Source organism: Cavia porcellus, unplaced genomic scaffold (genome assembly GCF_034190915.1).
Source record: "Cavia porcellus strain 051 isolate PalLab524CR breed Dunkin Hartley unplaced genomic scaffold, mCavPor4.1 scaffold_31, whole genome shotgun sequence".
Lineage (NCBI taxonomy): Eukaryota > Metazoa > Chordata > Mammalia > Rodentia > Caviidae > Cavia > Cavia porcellus.
The window spans coordinates 5,979,319-6,006,656 of NW_026947514.1; the positions used below are offsets into that span (position 1 = coordinate 5,979,319).

A 27,338-nucleotide genomic window follows, 5' to 3' on the forward strand; every position below is an offset into this window, starting at 1 on the left:
AGCCTCCTGCCCGAGGATGACCACCGATTAGGGGAGGCCCAGGGCTTGGAGACTAAAGCTCTCCTCCTTGGCCCCTCTTTGCGGGGCCCTTTCTGCAGCAGGTGCCTGGACAGTGGAGACCCGGCCCAGTGCCTCACTTTTTCAGCCCTCGTGGCCCTGTTTCTGATGGGAAACACTGGCAAACACACTTTGTGAAGCCGTCCTAGAGGACAGTAGAGGGTCATAGCTGACATTGCTGGGAGGGTACTTGAATACTTTGGCTTACATTTTAGAAAAATAAGGAGACCTTACCAGCAAAGTAACAGCCAAACTCCAGTTATCAGAACTTGAAGGCCAACCTGAGAAGCTCCTAGCTATGAAACCTTGGGTGGGATACTTCCTCTCCCTAAGCATCAGCTTCTGTCTGTCTGTCTGTCTGTCTGTCTGTCTGTCTCTCTCTCTCTCTCTCTCTCTCTCTCTCTCTCTCTCTCTTTCTCTCTCTCAAGCATCCTGGGGAAATGAACAGAGCTTTCTTGCAGGGTCAACGCAAGGATTCTTGACTGCAATGCGGCAGACGCAGCTTCTTTGCAGAGAGCTTGGGCATTATTCCTGCCGGTGTCTTTAGACTCTTCTGGCAACAATCCCACAAACCTGGCACTCTCCCCATCCCCTGGAAGAGTCGCGATGTCTGGTCCCGCATCACTCTCCTGATAAGGCTGGGTGGCGGCTCAGACCCAGACCACTTCCAAAGCCCACCCTCCACCCAGGCAGCTTAATGAGGGTTTCGGCTTCACGCTTCTCTCCCCTTGATTAGGTGTTAAATATTTACCATCTTGCCTTTCTTCCTCTCTCCCCTCTTTAAAAACGGTTTAATTAAAATCATTCGTTGAGCTCATGATAAAAATATGTAAATGTGATGATTTTTGTGAAATGAATCTATTGTTTCCCTTTCAGTCCCAAAGGACTGTGGATAAGAGGGATAGAGAGCTGGAGCTTCCCATGAATTTGAACAAGCATTTGATAATACGTCGTGGAACCCATTTCAAGGTCTGGTGGCCACAGGGTCCAGCAATTAATGTATGTGAGGCACAACTGGGTTCATAGGCGAAGAGGGTAGGAGCAGGGGCTTGGGGTGCCTTGGTGTGAGGGGGCAGAACCATGGGGACACTCAGTTTACCAACTCACCCAACACAAGGCAGCCTCAGAAGGCCACAGCTGAGGGCTCTGGGATCCCTTAATGCTGTCTAGCAGATACACTGGCATCACTCTTTGTCACTGCCGCGCTCCTCTGGCCCATCGAAGGGGCTCTAGTCTTTGTATGTAGCATGCTGGATGCAGGGCATCAGACACTGGGGTCCCTGAGTGCTTCTTAAGATTTCGAGAAATCTCTGCCTGCTCATGCCTGTTAAGAATTTCCAGCCAAACTGGGTAAGGGCAGGCATGGCCTCTTGTCACCTTTGACACTGTTTGTTCCATACCAGGCATAATAAAATGCACCTCTGAGGTCCCCTACACAGTCCAGTCTGGATGGATAGGGAACCTGTTTGTAACAACAGAGCAGGGTATTCCATAGCGAGGGTTAGTCATGACAACCCCCTTTGCAATGGCTTCCTACAGTGAATTCCGTTCCTCATTCATGCAGGAGGTGTGGCTGCCGTCAGTGAGTAGGGGACCTCTGCTTGGTGGAGGACCTTTGCCATCTCTCCGTGCCATCTCTGCAGTTCTCTCAGGGAACAAGGACCCATGGCACTGGCGAGAAGGGTCACTTACTGTCATGGCTCAGCCCGAGAGCCAGAGGCAGAGAGGCAGGAAGCAAGAACTTGTGTGTGTGTGTGTGTGTGTGTGTGTGTGTGTGTGTGTGTGTGCGTGTGTGTAGTTCTGTTGTTATTGATGTTTTTTAAGGGTTATAATATGGCTGGCTTACAGTTTGAGGTCTTTGAGGACACAGGCTATGTCACCACCCACCAGTGCTATGCAACTGGTTTAGTTCTTGGTTTGGGTAACATGAAAACACTTTGTGAAAAACGAAAGAACACCGGATGTGTGCATCACAGGAGAGGCCCATGCAGAGCCATAACAGAACGGACAGTAAGTCTCAGAAAAACCACTAACAAAGCCACTGTACCGCCACAGCGCAGCTCCGGCCTGCGCCGCCTTCTAGCTTGGGGTGCCTGGAAAACAGGGCAGCGGGGAGGGGAGCACGGCCTTGGTGCTGCAGACTCCTGCTCAAACTTGTCAGCGTTTCTTCTTTAAAGTTCTGAATCTCTCTCTGGTGCACGCCTGCCTTGTGTGGGGATCCGGTTGCCTGGGGGAGGTTGGTGCCCTGCAGCGCACAGCTGCCTTCTTTCCTGCCCTCCGGCTCTATCCTCCTCTGTCTCTTGGTCCTTTCCCTTTTGCGAAGGTCCCATTCCCTATTTCCTGTGATCTGTCTTTCCTTTTGCTCTTTAATGTATTTACACTCTCGGTTTCTCATAGGTCATTGCACAGCCCTGTGGTCAGGACCAAAGCGCGGGGCTGGAGAGGTGGCCCTTTGGGCGCCAGTCTTCCCATGGCCTTGCCCTAGACCTCTGTTCCTACAACTGCATCAGCATTTTATTCCCCCCTTACCCACTGCCTTCATCCCTTCCTGTTGTTCTAACAAAATGTCTTAGAGCGGGTGAATCACAAATGACAGGCATCAATAGGCTTTAAGCACAGCATTGGGTCTTCTGTAATGTGGGTGGGCCTCCCTAATCACTTGAAGCCCTTTAAAGAAAAGAGATTGGTCTTTCGAAACGAGAGGGAATTCTATCTTCAAACTACCTTAAATTAAAACTGTACCATGAATTCTTCCCCAGGTCTTGCCAGCCCTCAGAATTATACCAGCCAGGTCTTTAAAATCTCTCTGTCTCTGTCTCTCTCTGTCTCTGTCTCTGTCTTTCTCTCTCTCTTTCTCTCTTCCTGTCTGTCTTCCAAACAGTGACTCCAAATACTTCCTTCCTCCTAAACGAGAAGATTCAGATAAAATGTTTCATTCAACTTGAAAATACAAACTTTAGCAAGGCAGATGAATTCGTTGAGTGTCTATATTTATTTCATTAATGTATTTACACACATTTATTTAAAATACCTGATAAACACAGTACTTTAATATGTGAATAAAATACATTTTTAAGTAAATTAAACATAGACTACTTAAAATTTAGCACTTCATTGATTTGCATTTTGGGAGGGGGTTTGATTTGTTTTGAATTTTGCAAAATCAGGAATTTTTTAACAGTCATCACATCAATAGTACTTACTTTAGCAGTTCAGCTCTAGAATTATCCCCTTGAGAATTCTCAAGGAACACAAATGTTTTCAGAAGCTAGTTCCTTAAGAATTCTTTTCTACTCCCCTTAATTTTGAGAAATGCAACCTTTGGGATAATGAAAGCAATCATTTAAAAAAATTGGAGAATTTCTGATTTCCAATTGTACCACTAAGGGGATTGTCAAGAAGAAATTGTCAGATGTTGCAATAATTGTAATTGAAATACACGTCAGGCTTCAGGAGATTCGTTGTTATTTTTAGAGATTACTGTCCACACGCTTTATTGTCTTGCAAAAAAGCAAGAGAATCCCATTAGAACAGTCAAGCTGGATCAGAATACAAACAGATCTCTAAAACATGTACTTAAACTCATTTGTTCCTCTGTACCATGTAATGGAGAGATTTTTCAACAGGTACCTAAAACCTAGCTGGGGACAAGCGCTTCTTTTCTGAGAGGTGCTTTGGTGGAAAATTCTTTGCTCAGCAATGGAAAGACGGTCTAGAGGAATTTTGCACCCGGAGTTTTGCAGAGGGAGAGCAGAAGAGCTGGCCCGGGACTGATTCTGACCATCTTTCCTCTGTCTATGTCATAAGAGTCTCAAACTCCTGAGTCCAACGGGGTGGGCAGGCGGGTGCAAGGTGGTCATGGTCCTTCACTGTGACCTCCGTCTCGAGTCTCACAGTGCTGTGGAGACAGTGGGGGACACATACATCATTTTTAAGTTGTTCAGTAGCACTTTAAAACATTAAGAGGAAACAGCTGAAAGACATTGCCACAATGCATCGATTCGAGACTATGCAATCAATATGGGATCGCGTTGATGGAATATTTCATATTCATTTCTTCCCTGGTTAGTGTAAAAGATTGGGTGCGACTTTCCTGACCACTCATCTCAGTCTGAATGCAGCACATGTCAGAGCTCAGTGGGCATCTGCATTGAGGTCAGGCTCACTGGACGCTGGGGACCTACAGATGAATGTTTCTTCATGTTCAGAAAACAGAACTGCAGTGCTTGCTGGGTAATGCGGTGCCTGTGTTTACGGATGAGCTGGGGGCGTAGACACTCACTCTGCTGTCTCTGTCACCCTCCCCGCTGTGCTCTGCTGCGGACTTGGTCCCCTGACATCTCCTTGCTGACCTGGCAGGCAGCTGCACAGGCTGGCACCCCATGCCCATCATCCAGCTCATTCTTTTCCTGCTGTAGGTGAGGTGGAGGTCCGTGAGATAAGGGGGGGGGGATCAGATTTTTGGAATTCATTGTGTTGCTACCCCTCAAAGCTCTGAAGTTTTAAAACTGCATGACCAAATTAAAGATTTTTACATATTCTGTGTTAAGGGGAAAGTACCACTCTGCTAGCTACTGACTATTGAAAGCCATGATGGGCAGTAGGGTTGACAAAAGCTGTCACCTGCTGGAAACCTACCCCCACTTCACTTTTCCAAGGCACATTAATTAAAATAGTTCTCATTTTATTTAATCTTTATAACAACACGGGGTAGTAAATACCCATTTTATAGGTAGCGAAATGGGCCCAGAGCAAAGCACTGTGTGCAGGAGCACAGAGTTACTGAGGGAGAAATGCAAACAGAAGCCGTCACGGTTCCAGCATCTGACTCCCTCCCGAGGTCATCGTTTTGCACTGGTTTAGTCCTTCCAAGCCACACTGCTGACTTCCTATCTATCCTGAAATACCCAGCTGGCCTAGAAGCGACAACGATCTTATTTTAACTTTATCTCTCTCCTTACCACATTCTCTATGGCTTTGCTTGCCAAAAAAAAAAAAAAAAAAGTATCTTTGATTTTTTTACTTCCTCCACCACGATGTGGAATAATAAGTGCCCCTCACAGGGGACCTCATGCAGTTTGTGAAATCCATGTGTGCGCTACAGCATTAGCTAACACCAGGCAAACTAGACAGTGCTTAATTGTTTATTACCAAGTGGGGTAACTTTAATAAGATAAGAGCGTTTTGCATGCTCTGGACAAATGATCAGCTTTATATAACCATCGAAAGCCAAGTTTTCAAGGAGTGTTTAATGTTTAGACATTGAATATAATGTTAAGTAAATTTAAAAAAGCGCTATGTGGGAAAAATAATATACACTAAATGATACTAATTTGGCAACTCACAGAAGCACACATACTTAGGAGAGAAAGAATTGTGATCATCTTAGGGTCATAAATGACAAGCACTTTTTTTACAAAGTACATTTCTTTAGGTTCCAAAATTTCTCTAATGATCAAATATTAATTTCTCTCCCTTAATAAGAAAAAACTTCTGTTTTTAAGTGCTGTCTCTAGTTCCCAAGAAAAGTTCACTTTTAATGAAGACCATTTGATTCATCAAATAAAGTTTTCTCCCTCCTACACTTAATGAACTATTTTAAGTCTCCTCTTTCCTGAGACACCTACTGTTCCTATTAATTCTAATACACTATCAGCGCTCATTAGAACACCCCTGAGGGACTGGAGGAGCAAGTGCCTTCCCCGACAGGCAGAAAGTGAGGTCACCAGGAAAGTGAGGAAAATCGGCGACTATCTAGTTCCCCTGTGGCCAGAGTGGTTTTTCCCTTGGTGAGGAAGGTGCAGGTGAGGGCTGTGTTCTAACAGTCCTCAGGAAGCTGGCCTTTTATGTAATAGCGACTTCCTGCATTCCACAGGGAAGGATGCAAATGCCTAGCACAGCTGATGGGCTCCCTGAAAAGGAGTGAACCCCAAGTGTGTTTCCGTGGGGCAGAGTCGGGAAAGGGATGCTGGAAATGTGGCTTTGATTCTTCTCTGCTTTTCCTCACACAATTTGAGCTCCTTGTTGAAAATCCTTGAGACATAACAGCCCTGTCTGTGGAAGGATGCTGACATTTCTGTTCTTCAAGTTACACGGGGGTAGTGGAGCCTTTGCCCAGTCTTTGTGCTAGGGACCATACAAAATTCCAAATCTTTGTTTCTCTGATGCCAGTGTGGCTCCCTGTCCCTCCAACGCTACCTGAAAGCACATCTTCAGGTTCTCTGGACTAAACCTAACATGACTTTGCTGGAGTTTGAACAATGTGCAGAGTCCCCGCCCACCGGCAAGATTGGTGTGGAATCCAAGAGGGCTGGAGGGTGAGATGAGACAGTCAGAGGCGGAGGTGACTGCCAGCTCGGGCTCTGGGATTCCTGAAGGTTCCATTGCTCCTCCTGGATATGTGTGTGCTGTTGTTTGAAGGAATCACTGAGCTGAGAAGTATGTCCCCAGACGTGGGCTCACTCTTATGTCTATGGAAATCGTCTCAGGAGGGGGCATGGGTGGCAGTACACTGGTGCAGTCTGTCTGTACCAAGTATAGCAGGATCTGTGTCGGGTTACCAACTCCCCAACTTTTCTGTGTCCCTCTTTGTCACGATGAGGATAAACCAAGAGTGGATTCATTACACAAAATTGTTAGTGGACACCCTCTCTCTCACTAGCACAGTAAAAGCATTTTGTCTGTGCAATCTTTGGGGGCAGAATACTTGAAAAAGTACTCATACGTGTCTTAGGATTTATGATCACATTTAGGAGCACTTGTGATGATAAAAATATGAAATTACAGAATCTGTCAAGCCAAAATCTTGGGCCTGGCCCTTGGCTGTGTCCTGTTTTTTTTTTTTTTTTTAATAGAAGGCATGAGACAGAGGAAATGCCAGGTTCAAGTTGGGATTTGTACTTTCTCTTCAACTTTTTTCTTTTTTTCTGTGGCTGATGCCTCCAGGAAGGTTTTCAAGACAACTGAGAAATTCTTTTCGCGTCTTGAGAAAGTTTTTTTTTTTTTCTTCCTCTCTTCTTTTGGAGGGAGGAGGGATTTTAGAGGCCAACATGAAATCCAACCCACAAAAAAGGACTTTTATGAAAGCTATCCATCAAATGTCATGGATAATAATCAATTTTCTGTCACAATGAACTGATAAAAGCTTTCAGCAATAATGTCATGGGGGGAAAAATTTGTGTTGGAACTTGAAATGTAGAGCCCTGATATCAAACGAATTCATAAAAACTCACTGGTGCCGTAGCCCCCCGAGGCATGACAAAATACAATTTCTCATCCACGGGATATGGAATAATTCCCCATTTTTTTTTTTTTTTATTTTACCACCAAGAAAAGCAAAAGGAAATCTGAATTTCAAAAAAAAAAAAAAATCTTACATAATCCCGCTCTTGCAGGTGAACATTAGGATCATTTTGGCCGCTGATATCAGAAAGCATTCTGGTGATTTCGCTCACATCATGTAAATGGCTGCATAATTCCTGCTCTTCTCGGAATGTACAATCAAATCAGCATTCTAATGCTACAAGCCTGTGATGAGCTTGGGAATAAATATGCAGGAGCGCATAAAAAAAATCAAGGCAATCAAGAGGAGCCAGCGTCCCCGTTCGGACTATAAATCTTTGTCTATTTCAATCGCAGGGCTGGCCGAATCAGTGTAAAATTCCGGCGGGGATGTCATCAATTTCTGTTAACCTCTCTATTCCTCTCTGTGTTCCTCTGGGGTGATGGATTGGTTCTGTCACTTCTGCTCCGTTCACAGTATGTTAACACGGAAGGGTGCAGCGGGTTAGGAGGAAAGGTGATTGCTGTTGAAGCCCTGACCCTTATACATGCTCTCCTGGGGGACTCTGGGCACCTTCCTGTCTGGGGAGCAGGGTGTGTCCTTCTGCCTCTAGGAAGCTTAGCTCCAGCACTGTGTGTTTGGCCAGTCCAGTTGGTGGAATCTCAGGTCACTCTTTGGAAGTAGAAACAGGTCTGTGGACTTTGGACAGTGCATTAAGATTAAGGAAGAAAAGAAATGTGCGGGGAACTTGAGCTCCAGTAGGACTCAGAATCAGAGTAGGTCAGAGTGGAGGGGTAGTTTTTGTTTACTGCTTTCCAACCCTGAGAAGCTTCTCCCGGCCATAGTTCTGGATGGAGCTCTCCACAACTGTCCTAAGGTCGGCATGTCCCCTCAAGGTGCTCTTTGACGCTCCACTGCCAAGATCTGCATCTTGTACCTGAGCACTGAGCAGCGAGCTGGGCAGTGAACTCCACACTCCCCTAGCACACACAGGTACATCTGGGTACATCTCTAGGCATCAAAAACACACCCCGAGTTGGTCTTAAGACTCCCACGTTTGACACCTCACTACGTACAATACCCACACTGCAGAAATAGCCTTAGTGTCCATCCCTGGGTGTGTGGGTAAAGAAAACGTGGCAGGGTTCACATGCAGTGAAATACTACTCCGCTTTGGGGACAGATGAAACCTGCCACACACTCGCCTTAGGGACGTCATACTAAGTGACATAAAGCAATCGCAAAAGCGGAGTTACAGTGTGATTCCATTTCCGTGACATTTCCAAAATGATCAAATTAATGGATTAGGTGAGTGGGAGGTGTGGTGGCTGCCAGGGCTTGGAGAAGGGAAAACACGAAGTTAGTGATTCACAAGCATAAATTTCAGCCAGGCCAGATGAAGGGTGCTGATGACAACATTGCCTCTAGAACGAACAATGCCATCCTGTACCCTTGATGCTTTGTGAAGAGTGAGAGCCATGTTCCATGGTCTTATCATAACAAGATTAAATTTAACAGTGAAAACAAAATATAAAACATGTCATAGAACAATCACTCAGGTAATAGCAGGAAGGGTCACTTTTGTTGTTGCTGTTAAGTTCATAGTATGCTATCTAGTGGCAACTAGTCAGATGTGGCTATTTCAATTTTACATTGGCTGAAATTAAGCAAAAATTTAAAAGATAAGCTCTTTAGTTCCAGCAGTCAGGTGATTCCCAGTCATCTGTGGCTCACGGCTGTGGCACTGGGCGGCACAGACACTGAACATTTCCTTCGTTGTTAAAAGTCATACAGGACAGAGATACTGTCACCTGCGTTTATCTAAATGGGTTTATGCATTTCAATGTGGTCTCCACAGGAAGCTGGGCCCTTCAAGAAGGGTCCAACACAGAGGCCTAGCTCAACAGCTGTGAAATGGTAAGGTCCATGCTCATGAAACAGTGGCTTGCTTGGAAATTGACCCTATGGGAATCCCGGAGAAATTTCAGGCTTGGTTTGAGCAATGTTCAGATTACTGAGTAAATGCTATAGAAAGAACCCTTGGGCATCTGCTGCTGACTGATTGGGATTCCAGATACAAACTTGATACTTCAGAGGCTGAGACTTGGAGATTTCACTTAACCTCCCATTTTTCTCATGGTAGTGTAAGAAATAATCATAGGGTAAGGTTTTTTTTTTTCCCTGAAGTTTAAATGAGACAACTTTGTACAGAAGTCTAGGTCACGTGGAGCAGAGCCAGAGCTTACCATGTATTTGTTCATGTGACCTTAAAATTCTACAGACGCTAACAACATCATCCAAAGGATGATAAGATAGCATACAATGAAGAGCCTAAGAGAAATGATGGTTTTTAATACATGAATATGTATTAAACGATCTCTGTAGCTGAGTCTGTATTACCAAAGCACGTTCAGGTACTTCTGGATACAGTATTCATCCAAAGAAGTTGAAAACAGGATCTTGAAGCAGTCTTAGTATTCCCCACAAAAGGCAGTGCTTGGTATCTTCTTGCAGGGTGAGCCATGGCAGGACACCTGTGTCCTAGTTTACATCTCACCCATCTCACGTGGAAGGATCCCAGGACCTCCAGGGCAAGGTAGGCTCTCATATTATGGCCAGTTGGAGAGACATGGGAATATGGGCAGGCTCCAGGTTCAGGATGGGCAGGGGCCAGGGTAGTAGGAAGAAGTCATTCTCAAAGCCCAGGATACCATGTGGGCACCTGGGTCAATCTTCATATCCCCGTTCCCTGATATTCCTCCCTTCCAGCGAACGGATGTGTGTGCAGGGGGTGTGCTTCGGAGTCAGTCCTCCCTACAGTACAAGTACTGAGGACTTTGGTTCTACCCTCAGGACTCTGGATTCCAAGGCGCCTCAGCAGCTCACTAGCCACTTGTGACCCCAGCCCCTAAAGAGCCAGGACATGTCTCTGGATGGTGGTGTATGGTTAAGTGGGCACATCCTGCCGAGGTGTGAAGTCTAATAACTGTCTATATTTCACACAATCAGAATCTCTCCATCTCTATCCACCTACTTCAATGGTTGTATCTGAAGTCTAGAGCTCTTTGTGCGGTCATGAGGGCAGGTCACATTGCCTCTGTGAAATCAATAAAATGGGTGCTGTAGTCTCAGTACCTTCTTTGACTCAAGCAGGTAGGAGCAAGTGGAATCATGCATGCTGAAGGGCTTTGTGTATGACCGTGCATTGTGGAAGCATCCATCACTGCAAAAATGTTAATGGTGGCACTGATTGGGCCCTAGCAGATAGCATGTTGAGCCCGATAATGAGAAAATAGTGAGGCCAAAATGCCATTTTGACCTATGTGTAACTGCTTTTAGAAATTTAGAATGTGTTTCAATCTCGGGGTGGTAGGGGTGGGAGGGAATGAGAAGAGAGACCAGGTTACAGGACAAAGGCAAGGAGACATCCAAGGAATAGCCACCAAGTTTTAACTCCATGAGCACAGGTGCTGAGCTGAGATGCTGGCCATCTTGGAAAACACCTTTAGAAGGTTGGGTATATGCTATGATTTTGTGATAGACGACCAACAGAAGTAGGGAAAAGCATGAAGCAGGACAGATAATTGCTCCAGGTTCTGACCCCCACCAGAACTGTGATGGACTTTCCTGGAGAGATCCTTGCAAACCCCAGTGTCTGGGCCCCACTGCACATTAGTGGAAGCAGAACCTCTTGGCATGAGCTTCACAGAGGAATACGTAGAGTTCCCGAGTGAGCCTGCTTTTCAGTGAGGATCAAGAATCGCTGAGATCAAACCAAACTTCAGTTTTATACAAGGAAGAATGAGGCTCCAACCCAAAAATGACCGGGCCAAGGATCCAGGGCAAATCGAGAGGCTGCTGAGACAGGGTTGTGGCTGAGTGTGTGCTCGAGTGTGTGCTCTGTGCTGCCTGTTTGCATACACGCGTGGTCTTCTGCTCCTGGAAGGTTTTCTCCCTTTGCGCTCTTCCTTTGTTTGTGTCCTTCCCCTGAAATCTGCTCTTGCAGGGTTTTCTCCTTTTGGTCACCTACACTGGCTTCTTTCCTCCATAGTCTGAGCATCAGTCCTTCACTCTGTGCTGCTGTGGTCATAGTTTGGATTTCCTGAAGCATGAGGTTGTGACTCATTGTACATGCAAAATCTTACAGCTATATCTTCCATTATATGGTGGGTTTATCCAGGGCAGAAAGGATGTCTGTTCTAGTTACTTGTCTCCAGGAAATAACTAGGGGCTCAATTAATAGCTAATGCATAAAAATGGCAAGTTGTTTTGCAAATACAAAAGTTTATCTATCTATCTATCTATCTATCTATCTATCTATCTATCTATATCAGATATACATACTCATATCCTATATATTACAAATACATATATTTGCATAAATGGAAAACATTCACATAGGGCATATATATATATATATATATATATATATATATAAAATGCACTTTGAGTGCACATGATATTAAATGTAAAAAGGAGATAGTTTACTTAATTTAGTTCAGCAGAATTTGTTGGAGCACTTTGTAAAACAGGAGGTTAGCAGTGGTGGAATCCAGTCTCTCACTGTGCTCACAGATTGATAGGTCAGGCTTGCTGGCTGTGATATAGTTCATTCTTCAGAGTTTGTTAGCTGTGTAGACAGAGCAACAAGTAAAATAAGGCACCGAGCCAAATACTCCCTGAAATAACACATCAGCATGGTGGTTCTTAACCTTCCTCTGGGTGAGGTTAACTTAGACATTGATAAAAACAATGGACAATTTCTCCAGGAAGCGTGTACAGGGCACACCATTTGTAGGTCCACTGAGGATTATCTTTAGGAACTGTGGCACTCACAGGCCCAGCATGAGTGGCTATGGCCATGTCCTCACTGTAGTTCAGTGCCACCTCAGCTTTTGGTTCTGTGTGCCATGTACTGACCCCTCAAGAACCGAGAGGGAAAGAAGGTTTGCTGCAGAGATGATAAACAGCAAGTGTGGTCTTGATGTGGCTGGGTCTTGGCTTATGACTTTGAAAAGTAAACTTGAGAGCATCACTGGCCATTGAAAGCAGCCGTGTTCCTCTTTCTGTTCATGAGGGTCACTCCCTGATTTGGGAGTGAGTGTGAGCAGATTTGTCACTATGGTGAAACGTGAACTCCATTTCTCCCCTTGCATCATCCATCTCCTTGGCTGGACCAACTCATGGCACATTCCTGCTTAACTACTTCATCTCTGACATGATTTAGTGCAGTGTTTTCCAAACTTTTGAAATGTCTCTGTCTTTTAAAAATAATTGAGGACCCTGAGAGTTTTGGTAACGTGAGTTACATCTATCAATATTTATCATACTAAATTGAAACAAATATTTAGAATATATCTTCATTTAAAGCTGTAACAAACCCATTTCCTGACCATGGAAGATGCTTGGAATGAAAAAAAGTAGCTTCCCTTCAAAAAATCAGGAGGAAGAGTGATATTGTTCTACTTTTCTGGAAGTTTCCTTCTAATTGGAGGACAACTAAGCTATCACACATTCTTCTATATAAAACACATGTTGATTGAAATGTGTAAAGAAAGTTTTCTGTAAATCAGTGGTATATTACAATAACTCTTGTAGCTACTTTGAAATACTTTTCTTTGATAGTACATTGAAACTCGACAAGTAGAAAATTAGTTGTAATGGGAAATCTGATACTGTATCAATGAGCTTTTCATGCTCTATTATATTAACATCTGTTAGTCTATCTTGAATTTTAAATACAATCAGTGACAGATTCAGATATGATATTTTAACACTATATATTTGTTATCTGGACAACAATGATTTACTGAATTATTTGATTCCCTAAATTCTAAACCATTTCTCTTTGCAAAAAAAAATCATTTTGTCAAAAAAATCATTTTTGTTATTGCCAAAAAAATAATTTTTATTATATTTTCATTATTATCACTATGGATACAGTCAGAAAAGTTTTTAAGTATTGGACGCTGTCATGATTACAATGCTAAATTAATTTCCAAAGTTTCATTTTATTAATGACAATGAACACAATTAGTTTATCTATCTATCTATCTATCTATCTATCTATCTATCTATCTATCTATGTACCAGGGATCAAACTCATGATCTCTTGCTTGCCAGGCAGTAGTTATTTTTAAAATGAAAGTATCAAGCATTTTAAAAAGTGACACCCAACCTCAAGATCTGAATAATCATAGTTTGTCTGTGAGTTGTTACTTCAGGTAAGAATAGCATTCTGTGAGAAAGATGCTAGTTTAGCTTGTAACTCAAACAACTGCACTTGTGCCTTTCCCTGAGACTGGCATCCCTCCTCAGGACGAGAGCAGAGGGCTTTATGACACTTTATAGTCTGTCAGTTCAAATATTACAAAGGCTTTGTTTGGCAAAATAATGACCTTTGGAGATGTCTGCATTCTAATGCCCAGAATATGACATGATTAGATTCAGATCCTGGAAAGGTGGGATCATTCTGGATTATCTATTGAGCCCAGGCTAACACATTAGTCCTTATAAGTGGAGAATGGTTTGTGACTCTATTCAAAGCATGTAAATTAAAAAAAAAAAAAGACCACAGAGGCATGAAATTGTTCTTGTTTTGTCATGCAATTGTTCTTGCTTTGTAATGGGAGAAGCAGGCCATGAGTCAACAATAAGGTCAGTTTACAAGCTGGAAAATGCAAGGTAGGGATCCTCACTGCTGCCGTGGATGGACACACCTCTACTGACACCTGGATTAAAATCGCAGGATGAGACCATGTCAGACTTCTGACTTATAGAAGTTTAAGGTAAAAAAGTATGATGTTTCAAGAAACTAGCAATTTTCAGAACAATGGTTAAAAAAAAAGAAAACCGGTGTGACCTGCACTTCCAAATCAAGATGTGGTAACATTAATAATCCCAAATTTCTACAAGGACATTCTCTTACAGCTGGCAGTGAGGAAAATGCCTGTCAGTGTGGTTGATTAATCCACTTTGATTAATCCCCACATGCCAGGGGCTTCACCAACCAGGGCTTTGCATCCTCAGGGCAAATGCCATCACAGGGAAAAAAGTCCAATGACATCTTGGTACCTTGATAACTATGATTTTGACTGCACAGATCTCCTGAAAGTGTGCCATGGGGCACCAGGTGCCGTGGACCACCTGTCAAACATACAGATCTTAGTTGTATAAACGTTTTAAAAAATTCACCCACCCTTTAGCTTGTCCCTCTTTCCCCATGACCATGTTCAAGTCCATGATTATGTCTGTCACAAGCAAAGATAAAATGAGAATCGGGGGCTCTTGGCTTTCACTTTTTAAGATTTCCTTCAGTAATAGATAAATGTAACTGCATTGCCTGAGAACTTCAAGGCAAATTGGGATTTTTAACATATCAATAGCTCTCTGTACATAAACATTTTCAGTGATTAATTTTGGTTTATCTGTGTCTAATATATCACAGAATTTATCAGTTTAAGTAAAACGAAGAAATAAAGGCATGGCCCTTCCATTTCACTCCATATTCCCATCCATTTTAATCAAAGTGATGAAAACAATGAGGTTCTCCCGTGCAGGCAAACTTATTCAGGGAGCGAGTCTAAGCCTTCCACAGTGGGATGCTGGCAGCTAGAAGTGTGCACTGTGGGACTTCAGAGATCCAAGGTGTGCATTTAAAGCATTTGAAAGTATTCTCATGAACAGATGTGTTCTTTTTGATTGATGATTGATTAGTTTTCAAAAAAAAAATGCCACTGAGCTACTTCAGTGATAGCTGGAAGTTAACTGCAAGGAAGTGGCTGGACCCTCTCTAGGAAGAGACTCCAAAAGGCACATGGCATTTTGTCAGAGCCACCCTGAAATACTGGACCCTGCAGAACAAATAGCTTCTTCATTTCTGATTTCCAAAGCAAGGACTGAATGATTTCATTGAAGAAAAATATTTAATTTGGTTTCAGTCACACACAGGGATGTATTATCTCCGTCCAAATATCAAATCCGTGCAGTTGGGGTTTCTCAGTATACACACACTGTACCACTTGCATTGTGACCCACTGTCCTGCAAGCTGGGAGGGCCATGAGCCCCAGGAAGCTGCCTGATTCCTAAGGGGTCTTGGGAAGGTGTGGAGGTGACAGCGTGGAGACAGAGACAGAGCATGTGCTGATTCCTGCCAACCAGGATTCCCAAAGAGAACGTACAAGCAAAAGGAGCCATTAATAAGCAGAGCCGAGGAATGTCAGAGGAAGGGAAGGAGAGGAGGCGTAGATGGTCTTGCTGATGTGACAGAGCGGAGGTGAGTCTGGCAAACACACGTTTGGGGGGCTCCTTTTGTGTGTGCTTGCTTTTCAAACCCTACTGCTGGGTATGACAGCCAAGCTAAATCTACAGCCCTCCTTAACATCTATGGTGCAAATGCACTCGCTCTGAGAATCGGATACAGATGTTTGGTTTTTCTTTCAAAGTTGGCACCGAGAATCACGGCAGCTGAGATCCACATGGTGCATAAATGCCAAGCACCAGCCACCAGTTGAGGCACTGGTGAGTTGGGTGCATGGCAGGCATATGTTTTCTGACTTGGTATCAGTGAAGTTCATTTGAACACAAGGAGATGCCTTCAGTTCCTCGGAGCAGAAGTAGGAGTTAGGGCCAGCAGGGAGCTAGTTCTGTGTCACCTGGGTAGAGGATAAGAGGAAGTGTGGCCCAGCTCAAGTCCCCTTGGGTTCAACTCCTAACCCTACCAGCAAGGGGAAGCTCAGAACGTGTTGCTTTTGGTCTCCCTGGTATAGGAATTGATTCAGTTTTTAAGGACGTGGTACCCACCAGCTCCTGTACACTTCACAGTTATCTTTCACAGGAGTTTTCTTCCACAGATCAAAAAGAAAAGAAAATACAAACCCAAACAATTTGTGTAAGGTCTCTAAATCAGTAATTGCTGCTGGTAAACACCGCCCTTACACCTTATATTTAACATATTTAACAATGTCTCCAAAAACCCTCTTGTCTTGGAGAAAGAATCAGTGTGGTCCAGGCAGTAGAAAGGCCCCTTCCAGCCCCAGCCTAGTTGCTCCCCAGTTTCTACCCCATCATTCCCAAGGAGCTTTGTCCTCTACCCAAACACCAGGGCGTGGCAAGCACACCAAGGTTGGGGTTACTGAGGAGCTCATAATTTATGACCTGGATTTCAGGCTCAAATCCTGATTTTTAAAGAATAGCAAGCTGATTCTACATGGCAGAGATTTTCCTGGATGTTTGCAAGAACCTCTTTCCCTTCTTTGCAAGCAGTACAAAGCCCTGTGGTTAGGCAATGTGGTGGCAATCTGACTTTGCTAATATTATGTCAGCTGAAGAGCACAATGTGGTGTTCAGAACTGGCCCTTAAACCCTGCTCCCAACCAGTCTTGCCCCAGAGTGACCTTGGATACCACTGCTCAGCCTGGGCCTCTGAGTGATTGCGTAGAACACCTTCTTCCCTGGCTTTGGCTCCAGTGCTGACTCGTCTTTACATGAAGGAGCCAGAATACTTTCTTTAAACTAAAGAGAAATGGGTCTTAAATATGGAAGAGTAGCTACTGTTAGCTTAGCAAAAATTTAAAATTTACAGTGTGTTTCTGAATGTTCTACATGATGCCATTTTGATAATAGATGCTATTTAGCGTTATTTTCTATGAGCTGCCTACTATGGTAAAGCTGGATGTGGGTTTTCTTATCTAGTTTATAGTGAAACACTGAGAGGAGGCAGCCTCACCCTCATTTACAGTTGAAGAAACTGAGTCTCACCTCATTGAAGGGATCGCCAGGTGGTATCACTGCTAAAGGGTAGGAGCTGGGTCAGGGGCTGATCCTGCCCACCTGACCAAAGCCTTCTCTCTGCTACACCTTGCTGTTCATGGGCGATCTTCCCTGGACTCCTCTGTGTCTTCAAGAGTCAGAGTTGTCTGATTCTAACTTTGAATGTTTATGAGAAGCACAAGCATTTATTTATTCTCTCAAACTTACAGTGTCCACTCCCTCTGCCTGCTGCCCATTTATGTGGAGAAGCAGTTGTGATGCTGCTCCCTCCGTGGATGCTGTGGGTGGCCTTGGTCAGCCTGGACCTGGGAAGGAGCGCATGCTTCAGTGTCCTTCCATTCAGGCACCTGCGGTCACAGCAGACTGAAGCTGTCACTCTGTTTGTAGTCAGCATGGCGTCTCTTCTGAACTAGAGTCCCTGGTTTTCAGCATCAGCTACTCCCACTGGCTAGCTTAAGTAGAAGAAAACACACCTGTGTTGATTGGAGGGCTGGAGCCATATGGGTGGTCTCCCAAGAGAAGGACAGCCTTGTTCTGGCTTGGACAAGTCCGCCTCATTCCTCGGATACTAGTGTCCACCACCGTGTTGAGGCATCTCCTGACCCCTGATCCCCTTCTGAGACCTCTACTCCCACAGCATCAGGAAAGGTGCATTCAGAGCCCCTGTTCTTTTATTATTATTTTTTTTATTTTAAAAAAAAGATTAAGATAAAAGAAGACATAACAACACAGGTCAGAACAGAACAATTTAAACAACATAGTGTTTCACCACAAAACAACTCGACATAACAGTAATTACCATAGTGTCTCTTTCCTTGAAATATTCCCTGAAATATAGTATACCTTCACGTACTATAGTATCAAACATAACAAGACAGTGTAAAACCATTCAAGAGAATGAAAGTATTACAGGGTATTCAGAACCAATTAACAGAAAACGAACAATGGTTTTTATATTATCTCCTAGTCTATAAAAATTTTTGTTTATACTATCACATATAATAAAATCCAATAAGATACAACATGATAAAACTGATGGAGACAGAAGAACAAAATCTTGAAGGGACTTCAAAACAAGATGATATTAAATCATCACTAGCTATTATAATGTCTTGTTTTCTTCAAAATAGCTATTCATACCATCACAGACAATAAAATCAAACAACTCAGAATAAAACCATTTCAAGTAATGAATGAAAACATTATAAGGCTTCAAAGCAATATAATGGGGAATCATGATTACCACATACTTTTATGTATTCTTACCATTTTTTATACTAGGGAAACTATTTGGTATTTATACATGTGAGTTTGATTTATTTCACTTATGAGTATAGTCTCAAGCTGCGTCCATTTATTTATAAATATCTCAATGTGATCATTCTTTTTTTTTTTTTTTTGTCTTTTTCGTTTTTATCGGTACCAGGGATCGAACTCACGATCGCCTGCTTGCAAGGCAGGTGCTCATGCCGCTGAGCCAAATCCCCAGCCCCAATGTGATCATTCTTTATAGCTAAGTAGTACTCCATTGTATAAAAATACCACAACTTTTTTTTATCCATTCCTCAGTTGATGGACACAGGTAGTTTCCAAGATCAGGCAATTACAAATTGTGCTGCTATAAACATGGGTGCACATATATCACTGTGGTATGATGTTTTCAGTTCTTCTGGGAATATGCCTAGACATGGAATAACTGGGACTTCCAATCCGAGCTTTCTGAGAAATCTCCAGACTGACCTCCACAATGGTTTGCACTAGTCTACACTTCCACCAACAGTGCAGGAGAGTTCCTTTTTCCGCACAGCCTCTCCAGCATTTGTTGTTGGTAGTTTTCTTGATCCTGGCAATTCTTTCAGGAATGAGATGGAAGCTCAATGTGGTTTTAATTTGCATTTCTCTAATGACTAATGACGATCAAGATTTTTTCATGTATTTATGTGCCATTTGTATTTCTTCATCTGAGAATTGTGTATTCATCTCAGATGCCCATTTTTGGATTGGATCCTTGAATTTTGGGGTCTAATTTTTTTTTAATTCTTTATATGTTTTAGACAGAAGTCCTTTGTCTGAGGGACAGTTCACTAAGATTGTTTCCCAGTTTATAAGTTTTCTTTTCACTATTCTAGAGATTTCTTTTGATGTGCAGAAACTTTTTAATAAGAGACGATCTCAGTTGTTGATTCTGGGAAGTACTTTCCATGTGGTTTGATTCTTGTTCATGAATTCTCTACCTACCCATATGTCTTCAAGGTTTTTACCCAACTTGTCTTCCAATAGATTTAGCGTTTCTGTTTTAATATTCAGATCTTTGATCCATTTAGATTTTAATTTAGCACATGGGGACAGGCATGGGTCTAGTCTTTGTTTTCAGCATATGGAGAGCCAGTTTTTCCAGCACCATTTATTAAAGAAACAGTCATTCTTCCAGTGAACATGTTTGGCCCCTTTATCAAAGATAAGGTGGTTGAGTGTGTTTGTAGTTGTGGTTGTATCTTCTAATCTATTCCATTGATTGTCAGCTCTGTTTTGATTCCAGTACCATGTTGATTTTATTATGGTTGCTTTGTAGTATTACTTCAAGTCAGGGATTGTGATGCCTCCTGTCTTGCCTTTGCTGCTTAGAAAATGGTCATTCTCCCAAAACTGTTATACAGATTGCAATTCCAATAAAAATACCATCAACATATCTCATAGATCTAGAGAAATCATTCCTAAAATTCAACTGGAACCAGAAGAGACCTAGAAGAGCCCCTGCTCTGAAGTTCAGTCTGGAGAGGGGACCCGTGCTGAGAGCAGTCAATGAAAGGGATGTTTCAGAAGGAGTATGAGGAAAAGCGCTCAAAGAGATCTAGTTGGTTCCGAGGACACCACCATCTCCCAGCTTAGTTCTAATACAGCTAAGGGCTGTGCTGATCCAGGAGGCTGTGGAGTAGCTGCCCACTGTTGAGTTATTAATGAACTTGATAATCAACAGTCATCCTGTCCTCTGGCAGCTCTAGATCTTCTCCAGGGCTCTCACAGATGTTCCCCTGCCATGAATCAGTAACACAGGGGGCACTAGCAAGGCCCACATGAGACCCCCAATCCTTGGCCCTCCACTTGGCCAGAGTTGAATTTGGCTGTGGATCCCACTGATAACGAGTCACCCCAGTCCTGTGCAGATAGGGTCCCTGCAAAGTGAGCAGCAGGGCAGGTAATATTTAGAGGATGTGTAGATCCTTTAAGGTGAAGACTGGGAGGTCACATTACAGAAGGAGCAGAAGAGAAGGACAACTGAGTCTCATGTGTCAGCAAAGAGGACAGTGCTACGTGTGTGTGAATGAGCCCGTGTGCCTGCTGCAGGAGGAGGTGTGTGTCCTGCACAATGAGGTGCACATCAAACCAGTGGATGCACAGCACCTCTGTGCGTGGGGATAGTGATGGGCCCTTCCTGTCACCTGAGCCTGGCTTTCCTCCTCCTCTTCCTCCTGTGTGGAATGAAGCCTACGCTTGGGGCCTTGGTGGGCTGTGGCTACGTTCCTGCCACTCGCTGCTAACACATGGGGCTGTATGCTTGCCCAGCTCCAGCCCAGCACACAGTGCACTCTTGGCGGGGGGGGGGGGGGGGGAGGCTCTTGATAACCTCTGCAGAAGGAAATCTCCATCCTCAGCAAGTGGCCATCTGACGGAGGTCAGCCACCATGTACACGTGCACAGCTGGCCAACACTAGGCGGCAAGTGTGAGCAGGAAACGGTTAGTCAGCTGATGTGACTGTGCATACCAATGAGCCAAGGGGCACACATGGGCAGGGTTTCACTCACAGAGAGAGTAAAACCCTAAAAGCTCAGCTGATCACTCGATAGACATTTTGCAAAGCATTTTGTGCGCAGGATCCCGGTGGCTTCCCCGACTTCCGGTAGGTGGCACCCACAGAAACAGCTCTGCCTGCCTTTTCTCTGTGGGGGAGACGGCGGGGCACACACCTCTGTCTTCATCCACTTTTCCTTCCACTGGACCCTGAAGCTCATTCTGCCACACATCACCACCAGATCTCTTGGCCTGGCTATGACCCTGGCTGCTCCATAAGGACATTTCTGTTACTCGCCTTCGAAGCCCCCTTCCTCTCTGCCTTTTCTAGGTACCTGTTACCAGTCATGAGCTCTGGGACCCTACTCCTCACTTCCACCCACCTGGGTGGCAGAGAGAAAGGACAAGGAAAGACCCCGTGCAGGAGTCCGACTTGGCCGCATAGCGTCCCCACCAAGGGTAGAATAAATACACGGGAGAAAGTACGAGGAGATGGAGAAGGCTTACCAGGTGCTGAGACAAAAGAAACCTTCACGGTAGTTCTCGGTGCGGTTCTTAGGCTGACAACTTGGTAACAGCGCGAAAACAAATGAAACCAAAGAAAGACCTCCCCTGAGATACTTCATTACTTTCGCCATCTAGGTGTGGATGCCATTAAGGCAAATTATTGCCTCTCAAATATTTTTAGCTCGATGCCCATTTCCGTCTGCATTTGCCTTAGAGGTACATGTTTTCAACTAAGTAATAGGACACACAAATTAAATGCAATTTCAAATTTGAGCTTGTACAAGTGTCACTTATCAAGTCCCCCCTGATAGTCCCAGGGGGAAGCCCATAGCACTGTTGGAAAGTACATTACTGTACTTGGTTCCCATTATTTAGTCCAAGAGATTCTTATTAAAATGAAAGCCAGCAATAAGGTTAATATTTTATATTCTGTGCAACTGCAGTGCATATTTGGGCCCTCACTAATTTTCATATCCTTCTCTTTTATGTTATTTTTTTATTTTACAATCCACATGTTGACATATACATATAAACATCTACCCAGGCCACTTCAAGATTAAAAGGTGCTGTGTGCTGTAATTTTTTTAAAAAAGGAAAATGGTTATAGAAAAAGGCTGACATACACAGAAGATCAGAATTCGAGGTGCATGCTGAGCCAAAACCTTGGTGCTATGGCCTTGGACTTCATGGTGGACCCTGCTGAGGTGGCCGGGTGGATGCTCAGGCAGGTTGGTCACCATTTGACACTAGTACCTGTGGTTCTCTTTTATCTTCCTTGGTTTTCACCCCAATTCTGGCTGCCTGAGTGTCTTCCTGGGTCTGGTTATTATAGATCTCCTCTTTCCAGCTCATATCACTTAGCACAGCCCAAACTGGACCAGCTTGATTCCTGGATCCTGAGCATATGATATGTGGGCGGAGCCATGCTGATTCGGCTCTGTTTTCCCAGCAGGAGCATAGTGTACTTAGTGTTCAGTAAGTGCTCAGTTCATGGGGTATGGTGGAGATCATCTGGGATCTATCAGCTTCTCACTAATTTAGACCTCAACTTTTTCCATCAGTGAATTCTTTACCACTCCCCATCACATTGCAGCTCATCCCAGGATCCTGGTGGATCTTGGTTACTATCTGTGCGTGTGTCTGAGGCTGCTTCCCTTCCTCTGCCATCTGATATGTGCACCTTATTCAATTTTTTTCAGACAAATGTGGCAAGAAGACTTTGAGCCTTTACAAAATGACCCCACTGGTGCTCTGGATGTGTCACTTAACCTCTTCAGTCTGTTTACTCACCTGAGTAGATTAAATACTAGAACTTGTCTCTTCTGTATCCTTGATTCTCTATTTCAGACTCCACAAGAATTGAGATACAGATTATTAGGGCAAATGATATTAAAGCAGAGTCTGAATTTCTTATGTGATTCTATGGTTAGGTGATATAATATTTCTGAATAATATTTGGGTGGCAAATTCTGTCTTAGTTACTTTTCACTCGTCACTGAGACAAAATATCTGATGCCAAAAGTTGGGAAAGGAAAGGTTTATTTCTTTCAGTTTTTGGAGGTTTCAGTCCACACTCAGTTGGCTCCAAGGTAGGGTGGCATAGCGAGGCGGCAGTTCATGGTGGCTGCAAACAGCAAGGCAGAAACTGGCAAGAGAACAAGACACCCCTTCTTCCTGCCATTACATTGTATGCTGGCTCCACCCCTAGGCGGGTGCAGCACTGACACCATCAACCCAAGCTCTAGACAATGAACCAATCATAAATGCACAATGCAAACGCATGAGGCATGGGGGCCACCGACATAAACCATGACAGCAAATTTTAAGATCATAAAATGATTTCCTCATAAAGAAACTATTCCAACTTGGAAGGCCATGTTATTGTCTTGGAAGGCAAAGTACATATTCAACCAGGGGACTTACAAAATGTTTACCAGGAAATCAATGAGCCACTGTAATGCAGGCCTACCTACCAGACAATATGATAACAGCATCACAAATTAAAAGGAAGAAAGCAAGTAATTCTATCTGCTCATTCATTCATTCATTTGCTGGTTATTGGAAATCTGATCCATGCTGTGGACACTTAGCCATCAAGTGCAGCATAGTAGATTCAGAAAACAACAAAAAATCATGGAGTGCAAATTCATCAGCAGTGATCATAGGGAGCATACGTGTATGGGGCACAGGCTCTTCAAATTTGCTTTTTATATAATTATAACTTCTTTATTTACTTTCAAAGATGGTGGACACATAATTAGTCATTCTGCTTTGCTCATTTTACATTAATAGTCTAAGCATTTTCCATGTAGTAGCACACTTTAAATAATTATCTTTTCACTCTACTAGAATTTAATTATTCTTTTCTATGTGATTGATTGTTAAAGTTTGCCTTATTCCCTGTGTTTTATTACAAATAACACTTCAATGAAAATCTCTGTGTATATAACTTATTTGCTTTGAGATTATTTCCCTTGAGAAAATCGCCCAAATATTAAAATGTTTGAGTCATCTTTTCTGTTTAAGTCTTCTCTATAGAAGAAACACTGCTTATCTGGAGCATTCTCATGTCTCTGTCCTTTGGTATATTGTAAGTGTCACAGTTTGACATGCATGCTGTTCTGGCCCCATAGTTCCCTCAGGCATGTGGCTCAAGTTTTCCATGTAAGTGGACACAGTATTCACTTCTAGCTGTGTTACTTAAGTTTTCTTTTCTGAGTGTTTCACTTGAAGTCCTTTTTTTCCTCCTGGGTTCCATCATCAAGTGTTTCCAGGAGTTTCCACCCTGACTGGGAAGCTTGTTGTGTTGGTTACTGTACTCTTGTTGCTGAAACAAAATACTTGACACTCAAAATGAAGGAAGGGAAAGTATATTTAGTTCAAAATTTGTGGAGGTTTCAGTCTCTAGTCAGTTGGCTGCAAGGCAGGGTGGCATGGCACTGGGGCAACAGTTCATGGCAGGTAGCAAAGGCAAAAAGAACAAAAGGGACACAAAAGGAGGATCACAGAGAAAAGCTTCTTTCTGTCCCTTATACTGTATGTAGGGCATAGCCTCTCCAGGGTGGGTGTGTCACTCACACTCATAATCCCAGCACTGGACCATGAAGCAATTACAAATTCTGGAAACCTGCCTCCATGGCTGCATGAGGCTTTGGGGGAACATCCAGACACAAATCATAACAATTGTCTATATTAGTCATTTTTTGAGAATGTCTTTATTTTTACAGCTAATAGTAACAAACAGGAATTATTTTTAAGTTCTAATTTACAACTCAAGTTAATAAAAGAGAACAAAATGGTCAGAAATAACACCATGGCTAAGATCCCAGACTTTGAGGGCAAAGATATTTGCCTTTGAAGCTTGTCTATGCCACTGCCTGACTGTGTGAGTTTAGGTAAATAATTTAACCTCTCTGAGCCTCAGGGTCTTCCACTGAAAATGGTGCTGACAATGGAGCCTGCTTGGCCAGGGGGCTAGGAGCTTTGGCTGAGATAACTGTGTAGCCTTTAGTGCTTGGCACATGTAAACTAAAGAAAGGTAATGGCAATGATAAAGCACTTCAAAGCACATTTTGCTTAAACAGTTATCTAGCCTTATCAGTTCATTAGTTATTTTGCCATGCAGTTTGAAAAGCAGCTTTTGAGCATGTCTATATTTCAGACAGTAGGCAAGGTACTGGGAAGCAAAAAAAAAAAAAAAAATAATGCGGAATACAATTGCCCTTCCCTTTCTCAGAGGTTCATTCTTCAGAGAAAATCAAATACTGAGTTTGTAAGTGTGAGAGTGGTATGTAACCATCTTGAAAAATATTTTGATTTCTTATTTTGGCGGTAGAAAAGGGTAAAGTCCTACTGTTGACACTGTTCATACCTCCATATCCTTAGGAGTGATTGGGATCTGGGTACAGATAAAGCCTTGAAGCTGATATTCTCAAAAGAAAACAAAACAGGAAAACAAAATTTTAAAAAGTAAACACTTCCAGGGGAACATTTTAGGCTCAGCCTTTGTGTAAAATGCCATGGAAAAGCTTATCAAGCTTCACTGTTCTGTTGGAAGGAAATGGAACCAGATTGGAAAAGCCCAAATATACTCAAAGATATTTTCTGTATTAAGGGTTGAAAAAGTTCATTTTCATAAGGGGACAGGTAGATGTGTACTAATTTAGTCTTTATTAAAGCATCATGCATGCTGTGCTGACTTCTGTGAAGAGGTAGGCTGGGTGAAATGCTTATCACCCTGTGAGGTGCACATCTGTCAGTGGATGAACTGGGAGAGACAGTGAAGCATGTTTCCTCAGAGGAAACAGCAGGTTCCTGTGGTCCTAAAATCATATTGGGCTTTGTTAGAAGAGAGATTAAAAAATAAGAGGCTCAGAGAAGTCATCTTCTAGCAGGTCTGAGTGGCCTCCTTGACACTTGACCTGGGATCTGTAGTCCCCAAGACTATTTGCAGGACCACTGGACTAGCCAGGTTGTGTGGTCATATGGATTTCTTATCCTTCACCTTAAGGTCTAAGGATTATCTGGTCCACGTCCAGGAAACACTGGCGATATGGACTCAACTTTCAATTCCGAAAGTATAAGATCCTTCTCTTCCAGGAGGAGCTCCAGCAGGAGAGATGGGCATGGGGCAGAAGTGTGGTGGTATTAAAGATACACCTTGATTTTCAAGACAACCCAGCACTACCCTTGCAGCTAGCAGGCTGGGGCCTTGATGGCGCCAGTAGGGTCTTCTATTCCCAAACAAGCACAACACATGTCCAAAGCTGGCCCATGGGTTTCTGACACATGTCCTATGAGGGATGGCTTTTCTATTGATCCTTTGAGAAATGACATATTACTCTCAGTAGCTCACTGGATGATCTTCAAGGACCAACTGATTGAAGCAAATAGTGATGAGAACAATAATCTCATATTTTCATACTCAGATAATGCAGATGTTGGTATTATTATGCTAAAATGACTAAGTAAGGCAAATGTTTTCTAGATACACAGAAAACAATTAAAGAGCAACCTGGAACATAACACAGTTCAGTATGCAACCATGAACCTTCACCTAATGAGGCAGAGATCAAAGGATCATTCTGAAATCACTTTCTCCTACCTCCCCAACTTAATTGCTATTTCTGTAAAATTAACATATCAAAGCTATTATGAATGAATGTGTGTACTTACCTCTGTTCCATCAAGTTCATGTAGACCAGGCAAGCCTTGTCTCTGAAAATCCAATGACTGTGGTCCTGGTCATCTTCAGTGGGTTTTTTGAATCACTAAGCACCCGCCACCCCATCTCTGAGCTATGTAAATCTGATCATAGAGCTCCACCTCTGGAAACCTTCCTGCAGCTTCCCTTAGTGAGCTGTGAGGCTTCCTCAGAGTCAGACTAGCAGCTTGGCATGCTCTGATCTCCTCCTTCTCCTCCTCCCTTTCAGCCTCCAGCCTCTCCTTGCTTCCCTCTTCCTTCTCTCTTTGCTCCACTCACTTGGCTTCCTTTCAAATCCCACCATTAAGTGAATCACTACTCATCTCGGGAACTTTTCCCTGAAGTTTCCTCCCCCTGATGAACCATCTGCGTTCCTTGCTTTCACGAAGTGGACACCTAGACCCAGGGATGCCTCTGAAGGACACCTCTACTAGATAGGTGTTCCTTCAAAGCTGTCTCAAGGACGAGACTAAAAGAAGGTCTTGGAAGATTGGCTGAGCAAATGCCACTCGAGCTGTAACTCATCAGAACGCACTCTGGGAGTTTGTGTGCTCAGCTCCTCGAAGTGTCTGTCTTGTACGGGCAGTGAGGTTTCTGATGGCTGGGATCACTGAAGGTGTGCTCTGTTAAGGGCAATGTCCCCAGTTCACAGTCTAGACGTTAGTAAATTGCAGTTGTTTATTGAAGATAGTTTGAGGGAAAAGAAGAATAACAGAACTAGTTTGAT

The 27,338-nt window shown here is 43.3% G+C and overlaps 1 long non-coding RNA gene across 2 annotated transcripts; it reads right to left on the reverse strand.

Annotated features, from left to right (window-relative positions):
- Positions 1-3,030: 3,030 nt before the first annotated feature.
- Positions 3,031-27,084, reverse strand: LOC134474141 (uncharacterized). 2 transcript variants are annotated; one of them, XR_010044779.1, is made up of 3 exons: positions 26,584-27,058; positions 11,828-11,969; positions 3,031-3,955 (listed from the first exon to the last, which is right to left on the reverse strand). It is a non-coding gene; the product is annotated as an uncharacterized LOC134474141 (long non-coding RNA). The 2 variants fall into 2 exon arrangements; XR_010044778.1 differs by lacking the exon at positions 11,828-11,969 and having other exon boundaries at positions 26,584-27,084.
- Positions 27,085-27,338: the final 254 nt, after the last annotated feature.